Genomic DNA, 12,325 nt, shown 5'->3' with positions numbered 1-12,325 from the left:
CATAATCAGTTGACTAATTTTAAAATATCTATTTTTAAAAAAAAATATACACTCTATTTCCATGGAACAAATGTAACATGTTATATTAAGTCTAAATTATTATATGAGTTTAGAATTATAGTTTTTTTTTCTTTCCAAATATACGTATAACACATATACTATTGAAACTTGAATTTTTTGAATATTTATCATTTTATTACTTTTTAGGACTTATATGTCTAATTTCTAATGCCTATTTTGTTTGTATTTTTTAGCCCAAAACTAAAGAAATGGGCCCAAATAGAATAAAATTTCATACTTTTCAACTCAAAAATTAAAGGAAAATAAATAAATTTTTTATCCAAAAACTGAAAGGGAAACCTACAAAAAAGAATTAAATTAAAGCCCAATTACTCCAAAATGGACCGAACTTGATCAAAATAGACTGAATGGGACTAAAGTGGACCAAATCCAACAGAATTGACCGAAGTGGGCCTAAATGGACTGAATGGGACCGAATTGAAACGAATGGACCTAAATTTACCTAAATGGACTGAATTGGACCTAATTAGTTTCTTCCGAAACAAAAATAAAAATAATCTCTTAAAAAGACAAGTTCCATGTTTTCAAAGTAAATCCTAGCATTCGTTTCCTTTCTAAATAGAGCATGATATAAGATGATCACATTAGCTTAATTCAATGGCCTAAGAACTCTTGCCCTGCAGTAGTTCACTGCTCAGTAAAATCTTTCAATTAGACATAATTAAGGAACTTCAACTTGTACCTATTCTTCTTGAAAATCCACATGAATAAATGATAAGTAGTTTCTCGGGCACGGTCTAAATTGAAGTAAAATTGAAGTAAAGAAAATATAGCATTCTCATAGTTGTCATGATCGAGAAACCGAATAGTATTTTGTTAAAATTAAAAATTATTATCAAACTTCGCAGAATATCGGTACCAGACAAAATGATGGATTCAATTACAAGGTTACAATGATTATACATAGGCATTATTGCATCAAGACTGAATAGGAATGGGTCTAATCACTATATATCGTCTACCCTGCAACCTGAGATGGTGGACTTGCTGGAGGAAGAGAATGAGGATCATCATAAATACCTGTAAATAGGTAACCACAAAAGAGATCATTGTCGAAACAATAATGATGAGTGTGACTAAGCTAGAGTACTATTAGAACTATGCAGTTAAATGATTAAATTTACTATATCTCAATAGTTTAAACTTTTGACACAACCGGTAATTTAACAAGTACCATAAGGAATAATGTTTATATTAAAAACCAAAGGATGAGCTTATTAAAATGCACTAATTACCTCATTGAAGGAGATTTTGAGGTGGTGGGCGCTCTTTGGCAGGATTAGGCTCATCATCATGAACTCTGAGGTAGAGTTCTTGACCCAAGTACCAATTTTTCAAGTTTTGTGACCTTAAGTTCCACATTCCTGGGTTATCTAGGAATGCATAAACTGCACTCCATCCTCCCGGGTACACTTGTACAGAGGATCAAACAACAGGATCTAAAAGGTTGTAAGTCTTGCGAGACTCTTCTGTCCATTCTCCATTGCCAAACCTAAACATGCAAACAAACAATTAAGGTAATGAAATACCGTTTGTACGATTGTTAACGACATATATAAACGAGTTCTTCTAAAACCACAACTTTTTTGTCACAATTCTAATGTAGTTGTTTATCACTCGGACGTGTAATTTTTTCTCCACAATGCATAGTCAACCATATTAGGATTATGACACGAGTTGTTTCCAACGTATTTTCTATATATAAAACTATAATTTTCCAACACATGAATCATGATATATATATATATATATATGTAATATTTAATTTAAACCATAAAATAGATCAATTTCACCAATGATACGTATCACATTTACCCAACAACATAGAACCCAAAACCATCGAAATGCCAAGAATCCATGACATCCAAATGATTCTTAAAAACAAGCTCTATCCACCCCTTGTGATTCCCAGTAACGACAGAAATTCCATATGAGGCATTATCATTGACAGACTTGACCGGAAATTGATCAAGGTTGTACACGCGAGACCCATTCTTTAAGTAATCAGCAAGTTTCAGCGGGGTATTAGGAGTCAAATAAGACACATTGTTGACAACATAACGAGGACGGCCTTGAATCTCGGCCACATAATTTTGGAGAATGAAGGTTTTTGATAGGGTCACATTTGTTACTTTGAAGGTTCCTTGTGGGTTAGGCCTTGATGCTCCTGCGGTCATGTTCCACCTACTTGTGAATAAAATGAGGGATATGAGATTGTGAGTGCCGAAATCCAAATGTTAAGCTACATGGAAAACTGTACTAGTTTAAGTATTTTAACAGTCAAAATAAAGCAATTATGAAAGTTTTTTTTTTTTTTTTTTTCATGGACATAGATAAACTATATGTTAAGAAAGTTATAATTGAAAAATAAAATTTAGAATACTAATCAGATCTAGACACCTTTTTCCTCTTTTGCTAGATAAATAAGGGAGAGTAGCTGGGTTCGACTAAATATGTTGATACTATTGGATTATCACTCAAACCCCAAACTCGCATATTATTAACTAAGAAAAGTAAAGAAGAAAATAACTCCGAAAATTGGGTTCCATTCTCTTGACCTCTACAAAACCAACATGACGTATTTGAAAGATAGCAGCGTGGTGATGCTAAAAAAAAAAAAAAAAAAAAAAACCTCTTTAATTAGACACACACATGTTTGTTTAGCTTTTTGATCCAAAATTGACTAGAGCAAAACTTAGGTTCAGTATTTAAATGTCGTTCCTTAGGTTCCTCTCTTAAAATTCAACAATGTGGTTTTTTTCTCATGATATAGAAGTATATTTTTAGTTAAGTATAATCACATGGCTGAATTTTAAAATAAGAACCTAAGGAACAATATCTAAGATATTGTCCCTAAGTTCTATCCAATTGGCTATTTACTGACATTTTTTTTTGTTTGAGCCTTTTGGGTCAAGATAGATGAAAAGTACATTACCTAATGGATTTAGCTTGATTCACTGAAAACTCCAAATCGAATGGATTAGGCCCAGCTGGCAAAGGCCCACTAACATTTGTAATGGAATTGGAAATCGTAGTACCCCCACATCATCAAGGTTTCTAGAACCAGTATTGTTGAGCTTAGGAGTTGCCACAATGTAATAATCAACCTCGTTTTGATATGTTGTGACAAGAACAAAGTAGGAATGGCCAACATGAACGTCGAGTGAGTCCAATGTGATCTGATTGGTGTACGATCCTTCTGTTTCAACTATCACCATCTGATGGTTTTGAATCCTAAAATTGAAGCTCAAAGCAGTCCCCACATTCAATATCCTGAACCTATAGGTCTTCCCTGCCATGACATACAAATGAAACTCAATACATGGTTTTATTGTGCCACCGACCTAACCAGCCCAATTCTATGTCACAACTTTTGTGTTACAACTTTTACTATAATCATGACATGTGTGATTATAAGCAATGAGTCTATATGAAAGTGATGGTTTACTAATCACAGTCACACATATCATCAAATTGTAACAAATTCAATGATTCAAAAAGACCCATATCCAAAAAAGTGGAAACCAAAAATACCCATATCTTTTCTCTTTTCTATTTTCATGCACCTTTTGTGACACTGAAAGATTCATAGGATTTTGAGAGTGGATGCCCATAAGGGCCTTTTCCATTCATCAAAATGATATTAGGAATAGCCTGAAACGCCATTTGCTTGTCCTCCATTATACCTAGTCAACTATATCACAATTTCATGTTCCAAAAAAAAAAAAAAAGAGTTAGCATTAAAGAAACCGGAGAAAGAAAAAAATTTATAACCATGAATAAAATTTTCAAGGCAGAGACATTATAGCTATCAAATATCCAATCACCAATAAGAAGATCAAACTCAGCTTCTAGCTTGGGGAAGGGCACAGCAATGACAATACGATTGTAGACACGTATGGGTCCAAACCCTCCAACAGCCTTGTGGAAGTTGATGGAGGGGAAATAGAAGAAGTTGCCAATCTGGTCCTTGGTTTGGAACACATAAGTCCAGTTTTTGCCGGGTAGAATTAGGCAGTTTGTGCCATGAGTTCAACCGTTGTTGTATGCCATTCCTACACCAATAACATCACCGTTAGAATAATGGTTAAATTATTAAATTCATTATTTCTTAACATGAGTTTATATATACCATGTAAAGAGTAGCGGCTCTTCCATGTTGTTGAAGACGTTTACATGGATGAAATCGTTGGTTGTAGTATTGATTAGGGGTCCTAGGAACTTCCCATTGATGGTGATTACCTATTCACACAACCATTATATCTCATTGTCGTAGTAAAAAGGGCACATAACACTTGCATATTTTTTTCACATGCAAAGAAAGCATTAGTAAAAATATTATACAGGTTGCTTTAGGGACACAGATTGGATGGTATTGTCAAGGGTAACATTCCATTCTAGCAACATATCAATAGCATTGGCTCCTGCAACAAAGATTGCAATCAACGTTGCAAATGCAACTCTGCCCATGTGGTAAGTACTGGTGAGAGCCATTAGAATGGTGAAAGGTTTTCCTTTTGACCTCACTAGGAGATGGGAGACACACACACACACACATATATATATGGACTTTGAGCTTAAATGTATATAGCAAGAGGTGGTCTAGAGGGGTGGATCTTACTAAGAAAGTGAGTAAATAAAATAACCAAAAAAAAAAGAAGGAAAGAACTTTACATTTGTACCAAGGTGGACTCCTTCTTACAATGTGGTTATTCAATGCAATTTTGAACCAAGCAAGCTGGCAGATTCTATAGTATAGTGAGATTGTGACAATAACGAAATGTTTCTTTTCTATCATAGTTTTGTTCAACTATTCTTGTCGCTTGTGCCTAGGCCAAAAAAGAGAGATCAAAGCTGGCCTTGTTGAGACTAGATACAGTCATGCAATATTAATTTTCTTTCTTTTTCACACATTTGATGGTCAGATTGTCCTATTGGAGTATAATTGTCAATTGTTCTTTGTCTATCATTGACCAAAGGTTAGTAATTGTTTACATAATAACAAGACAAATCACAATTTTTCATGTGGGTTATGAAGCATTCAAGGACCACTCATTGCTTTAAAAATGGTTGTAAGTTCTAGTAAATCCGGCAATTCCTAAGTTGTTCACTAGGAAGTTTCAATCAATTCAAACTGGTAAACCAGTGGATTATTACTGATCAGATGTTATATTAGACCCAAGAACAACTACACCAAATACCAAAGACTTGTCCGAATTACGGCAAGGGGATTTTCCAATGCTTAAGTCAGTAACCAATTAGAAAGTTAAGAGTTAAGAAGTTGTGTAAGTGCATATCTTGTAACTCAAGTTGATGATGGGTGTTATTTATATTGCTATTGAAGATTGAATTATTCTGAAATCTTGAGGATTTTTTCTCACTCGGTCTCTTTCCTTTAATTTAGGAATCTCAATTTATCCACTAAGGTTTGTGGGAAAATTATTGAATATTCCAGGAGTACCATAAATGTATACTCTCCCCTCTCATATAAATTGTGTGGTCCCACCATAAGTTTAATTAGTGGGACCCACAATTATGTGAAATGAGAGAATACGCATTTATGGTACTCTGAGAGTACTCAATAATTACCCGGATTTGTGGCATGAGATTTGGAGATGACACGAGGATATGTAGGACTTCCCATAAATGTGGAATCTGACCTTGGTGAACTTGGCTGGCTTTTGGATGCTTTGGCCAAGCTAACACCTCATTGGTCTGAGCTGCCACATCAATCGCTTCATTAATTGCCAAGCTGGACCGAGTTGCCACATCAATCACTTCATCAATTGCCGAGCTGATTTGATACATCATAATTATTCTCCATCAAGTACTAAAATGTATGACAATATAACTATGATACATCATAGTTATTTTCCACGTTTTGAGGTTGCTCTTTATGCTGTGTGTGTGAATCTTTTGTGAAATCTAGAGGTGTTTGCCTTTACATACACTTAGGGTTTCCAATTTTAAGATTGATGTTGAGAGCTTGGTGATCAATTTAGTTGCAGAATCAAGAGCTTAAAGATAACAAGCGGGAGTGCTTGTACTTGTTGGGAAATCTAAGAAAGAAGTAGTCTGTGGACTTGGAGCTATCACGTGGTCGTGGTAGTTAGTTTCCTACTCGAGGTAGTAATAAGATGTTAGTGGTCTAAGTTGCTATTGTGTAAACTTCAATTCTTTCATAGTGGATTCATTTTACCTTGAGGATATCTAAGTTAAATCCTCTCCAGGTTTTTTTGTCGGTTTGGTTTTCCTGGGTTATCATATCGTTGTATTCTTTATTTTCCGCACTTTACAATGATATGATATATTTGTGTTAACCTAGATCTGATTAATTTGACTAAGTAATCACTTGGCTAATTAACTAGGTTAATTTGTTTGTGTATTAAGGGGTCTAAAAATGTACAAATATAATATATATTTTGTTCTAAATAATATATATTTTGTTTTGTAACTAGCATTGTTTAATTGGTTTTGGGGTTATGTTGCATGCAGAATGGATGAGCTATTTAGTATATCTGTGCATCATGGTAACCATTTTGCTGAGAATGGCCAAAAATATGTGGGAGGTGCAGTAGATGTAGTTGATAATTATGACTCTGAAAGGTGGTCCAAGATTGAGATAAAAACTATATGTAGGGACTTTGGGTACATATCTGTTAACAGGCTGTGGTATAAAATGCCTGGAGTGGACCAAAAACTGGCAGACTTCCATTTGATTTGTTGATGATAGTGATGCCATGTACCTGACAGAATTAGTGAGGAGTCATGAAGATATTCATGTGTATATAGAACACCCAATACATGACCCTATATTAGTTGATGAAGGACAGGATGCTAGTGAGGGTGTGCAGCCATTGGCATTGGAGCAAGACTTTACAGGTTATTATGACAATGATGATGGCAGTGAACATGATGACCATGATGGGGATGATTTTTATAATTTTTATAATAGTGATGGCATGTATGCTAATGATCAAACTTTTAACAATGAGGATGAGTTTGAGGTTAATGCTAATGTTCCTACTAAGCTGGTTGCTTCTCAAGTGGGTTCGAGGAGAGTAGGTAAATAACCTATGATTGAGCACCCACCTGAGGTCTTTCATATAAGTGATAGCAGTGATAGTGTGGAAAGTGATTGGTGGGGGAAGTGGCCTAGAAGATGATGTAGAGTTGAACCATGGTGTTAGGGACTTTGTTGAAAATAGTAGTGACAGTTGGGATGGTAAGGATGATGCTGATGTTAATGAACCAGGCCAAATGGGTGCTGGTGTAATGAACTCTAATTACGAGAGTGAGAAATTGCATAGTCTTATGGAATCATCATTTGATGATGAGCTTGGGTATGATAATGATGATAAGTCTGAGGATAATAACAGGACACATGTGGGAGATGAAAGGGAACAAAAAAAAGAGCAAGTGGGGAAGTTCCCTGTGTTTAAGCTAGTGGCTAAGGCTGTGCATATTTATTTTGAGAAAGATATATTGTTTACTACACCTAAGCAATTCAAAGAAACTATAACAGATTATGCAATTCATGGTGGATGGGGGATTAAATTTGTTAAAAATGATCTGCAAATGATAAGAGCTATCTTCCAAGAATAGTGCAAGTTTGTTGCCTATCTAATAAATGTGTCAAGGGAGAGGAGCTACCAACTAAGAACATTGACATTGGAACACACCTGCTCTAGAAGTTATAAGAATCCTAGGTGTACTTCGTCATACATTGGGAAGAAGTTAATGAAGAAGGTGAAAAGACAGCCTAATATCAAGTTAAGAGACATCCAAGAGGTTGTCCATGACAAGTATACCCTAAACATAAGTGCAGGAAAAGCAAGTAGGGTTAGGGATAAGGCTCGAGAATATGTTGATGGGGCTTATACACAACAGTACAACCAGCTGTGGGAGTACTGTGAGGAATTAAGGAGGGCTAGTCCTGGTAGTACCATACTTATGAAGGTACATACCTTCCATAATGGTGATTTAGTAGCTGAGATGGATTTGATGTGTGGGCTGCCTTATTTTAAGAGGCTATACATATGTTTGGAGGGCTATAAGAAAGGGTTTTTGGCTGGATGCAGGCCATTCATTGGTTTAGATGCCTACCATTTGAAGAACAAGTCAGGGGGGCAATTGATTACTGCAGTATGCAGAGATCCTAATGAGAAGTATTTCCCACTTGCATATGCAATTGTAAAGATTGAAACTAAGAACTCTTGGACTTGGTTCATCAATCTGTTACTTGCAGACATAGGTCAAAATAGGAGATGGGTGTTTATGTCAAACCAGCAGAAGTTTTGTAGTTTATTCTTTATTTGGTTGTTTTTTTCTTCATTTACTTATTGCATCTATTTTTAAGACATATTTTCCTTTGATACTATTTGTGACAGGGGTTGGTGCAAACTTTCATTGATAACTGACCATAGTATGAACATAAGATTTGCTGCAGGCACCTCTACAACAACTTCGGGAAGAACCATCCTGGTGTTCTGATCAGAGAACTATTTTGGAGGGCAGCCAAGGTAACTTATAAAGAAGAGTTTGATAAGGTGATGGATGAGCTGAAGGGTATTAATTCTGATGCACACAGTTGGTTGGATGCTCATTCAACAACAAAATAGGCCAAACACATGTTTAGTAAGGATGCCTTGACTGACACTATAGTAAACAATATGTGTGAGAGTTTCAACAGTAAGATTCTTAAATTCAAGTCTAAGCCTATAATTAGCATGGTATAAGTCTTTGTGATCACCTACAGTTAATTAGGTTCATTGTTTGGTATTGTTTTTAGCAAGTGTTGCAATTAATATCTAATGTTTCATTGTACTTGTATGTGCTTGCAACTTGAGTGTATCAGGCTATATCTCATGACTAGGTTTCAAGAGAACAGAGATAAGATTCTGAGAGTAGAGTCAGATATTTGTGCCAAGGTTTTGAAGAGGTTGCACAAGGAAAAACTGGAAGCCAGTAGGTGGTTAGCTTATTGGGCAGGGCAGACCTAGTTTGAAGTAAAAAATGGTCTGCAAAGTTTTACTGTTGACTTGGCCACAGCACACTGCAGTTGTAGGAAGTTGGATATAAGTGGCATACCCTATGCTCATTCAATCACCTGCATATTTTTCAATAGACAAGATATTGAGCAGTATGTTCACCCATGTTACCATGTCTCCACATACAAGGCCTACTATGAACCAATCATATCACCAATCAATGGACAGAATATGTGGAGACCTAGTGGTGTGACCCCAATTCAGCCTCCCATCAAAAGAAGACCATCTGGCAAACCTAAGAAGAAGAGAGCAACGAAACTTAATGAGCCAACAAGTAGGAGAGCTGGCATCTTAAAGTAATGCAAGGCCTGTGGTAAGTTAGAGCATAATAGAAGAAGTTGCAAAGATGAGATTGGAGGAAACTCCTCGCTGCCAGGCACCACAAACAGAACTAATACATCTAATAAGGTAATATATGGACATGTGTGTGAAATGGTTGCTTTTCAATATTCAATATTAATGTGTGTGAATTTCTTGTTTGTAGGCCAGGTGCACCACCTCAGTCCAACATGCATAGCCTAGCCATTCCAAGTGCACCAATAAGAAGATCAAACTCAGCCTCTAGCTTGGGGAAAGGCACAGCAATGACAATACGATTGTAGACACATATGGGTCCAAACCCTCTAGCAGCCTTATGAAAGTTGATGGAGGAGAAATAAAAGAAGCTGACAATCTGGTCCTTGGTTTGGAACACGTAAGTCCAATTTTTGCCGGATAGGATTAGGCAGTTTGTGCCGGACACTCCATCCTGCCACGAGTTCAACCATTGTTGTATGCCATTCCTACACCAATAACATCACATTTAGAATAATAGTTAAATGATTAAATTCATTATTTCTTAACACGAGTTTATATATACCATGTAAAGAGTAGCGGCTCTTCCATGTTGTTGAAGACGTTTACGTGGACAAAATCATTAGTTGTGGTATTGATAAGGGGTCCTAGGAACTTTCCATTGATGGTGATTACCTATTCAAACAACCATTATATCTCATTGTCATGGTAAAAGAAGCACATAACACTTGCATATTTTTTCACATGCAAAGAAATTTAAAGCATTAGTAAATATGTTATACAGGTTGCTTTAGGGACACAGGTTGGATGGGATTGTCAAGGGCAAAATTCCATTCCAGAAAGACATCAATAGCATTGGCTCTTGCAACAAAGATTGCAACCAACATTGCAAATGCAACTTTGTCCATGTGGTAACCAGTGAAAGCCATTAGAATGGTGAAAGGTTTTCCTTTTGACCTCACTAGGAGATGGGAGACATATATATGTGTGTGTGTGTGTGTGGACTTTGAGCTTAAATGTATGTTGCAAGAGGTGGTCTAAAGGGGTGGATCTTACTAAGAAAGTGAGTAAATAAAATAACTAGAAAAAAAAAAAAAAAAAAAAAAAAAAAAAAAAAAGGGAAAGAACCAAGCATTTGTACCAAGGTGGACTCCTCCATACAATGTGGTTATTCAATACAGTTTTGAACCAAGCAAGCCGGCAGATTATATATATAGTGAGATTGTGACAATAACAAAATGTTTCTTTTATATCATAGTTTTGTTCAACTATTCTTGTCACTTGTGCCTCGGCCAAAAAAGAGAGATCAAAGCTGGCCTTGTTGAGACTGGATACGGTCATGCAATATTAATTTTCTTTCTTTTTCACACATTTAATGGTCGGATTGTCTTATTGGAGTATAATTATCAATTGTTCTTTACCTATCATTGACCAAAGGTTAGTAATTGTTTACATAATAACAAGACAAATCACAATTTTGCATGTGGGTTATGGAGCATTCAAGGACCACCCATTGCTTTAAATATGGTTGTAAGTTCTAGTAAATCCGGCAATTCCTAAGTTGTTCAATTTTCCTAGGAAGTTCCAATCAATTAAAACTGGTAAACCAGTGGATTATTACTGATCAGAGGTTATATTAGATCCAAGAACAACTACACCAAATACCAAAGACTTATCGAAATTACGGCAAGGGGATTTTCCAATGCTTAAGTCAGTAACCAATTAGAGAGTTAAGAGTTAAGAAGTTGTGTAAGTGCGTATCTTGTAACTCAAGTTGATGATGGGTGTTATTTATATTGCTATTGAAGATTGAATTATTCCGAAATTTTGGGGATTTTTTCTCACTCAGTCTCTTTCCTTTAATTTAGGAATCTCAATTTATCCACTAAGGGTTTGTGGAAAAATTATTGAATACTCTAGGAGTACCATAAATGCATACTCTCTCCTCTTATATGAATTGTGTGGTCCCATCATAAATTTAATTAGTGGGACCTATAGTTATGTGAAATGGGAGAGTACATATTTATGGTACTCTAGGAGTGCTCAATAATTACCCGAGTTTGTGGCATGAGATTTAGAGATGACAGGAGGATACGTAGGACTTCCCATAAATGTGGAATTTAACCTTGGTGAACTTGGCTGGCTTTTAGATGCTTTGCCCATGTTGGGCTTTGTGGAGTCTAGTTGTATTTGATTTGGACGATAACCCAACCTGAAATAATGTTGTGTGGTTTTTTAATGGGAGATTTTCTGAGACTTAGTCCATGGAGCGAAGGCTTAAACCGATAGGCCTAAGTCGCAGCACTCATGGACAAGCCTCCTGGGGGTCTGGGGGCAATGCCCCCGGGAAAAACTTTTGGCTCATTTTGTAGCCCATTGTGAATCCTGTGCGCAGGATATAGAAACCATTATTTTTGGTGATTAGGGTTTTCTTGATGTAGTTTTTGAGAGAGAAAAAAACTGTACTACCGTACTTTGTATTTTTCTCTGATAATAGTGAAATCCCTGCAGCTTTGTGGATGTGGACAAATCCCTATCTTGTGCATGTGATTATTTTTCTTTGACGTGTGTTTTCTCTATTTTTGTTTCTCACAGGTTTGGGAATTTCATGTTAATTCCCTACAGGCTGAGCTAACTCCTCATCGGTCCAAGCTGCCACATCAATTGCTGAGCTGGACCGAGCTGCCACATCAGTCACTTCATCAATTGTCGAGCTAATTTGATATGTAATTGTTATTCTCCATCAATTACTAAAATGTATGACAATATAATTTTAACTTTTAAGGACACATTTAGTAGATTGAATGGAGCTATGTTAAAAATAATAATCTTATTATTGGTTATAAAAAATATTATTATAGAATAATTATTTCTATTCATAAATTTGGTTGATAACTATG

General features: G+C 35.9%; 1 pseudogene; it reads right to left on the bottom strand.

The window, feature by feature from the left end:
- Positions 1 to 956: 956 nt before the first annotated feature.
- On the bottom strand, positions 957 to 10,354 carry LOC115954952 (annotated as a pseudogene).
- Positions 10,355 to 12,325: the final 1,971 nt, after the last annotated feature.

This window comes from Quercus lobata, chromosome 8 (genome assembly GCF_001633185.2).
Source record: "Quercus lobata isolate SW786 chromosome 8, ValleyOak3.0 Primary Assembly, whole genome shotgun sequence".
Classification (NCBI taxonomy): Eukaryota; Viridiplantae; Streptophyta; class Magnoliopsida; order Fagales; family Fagaceae; genus Quercus; species Quercus lobata.
This window is presented reverse-complemented; position numbering and strand designations above follow the sequence as displayed.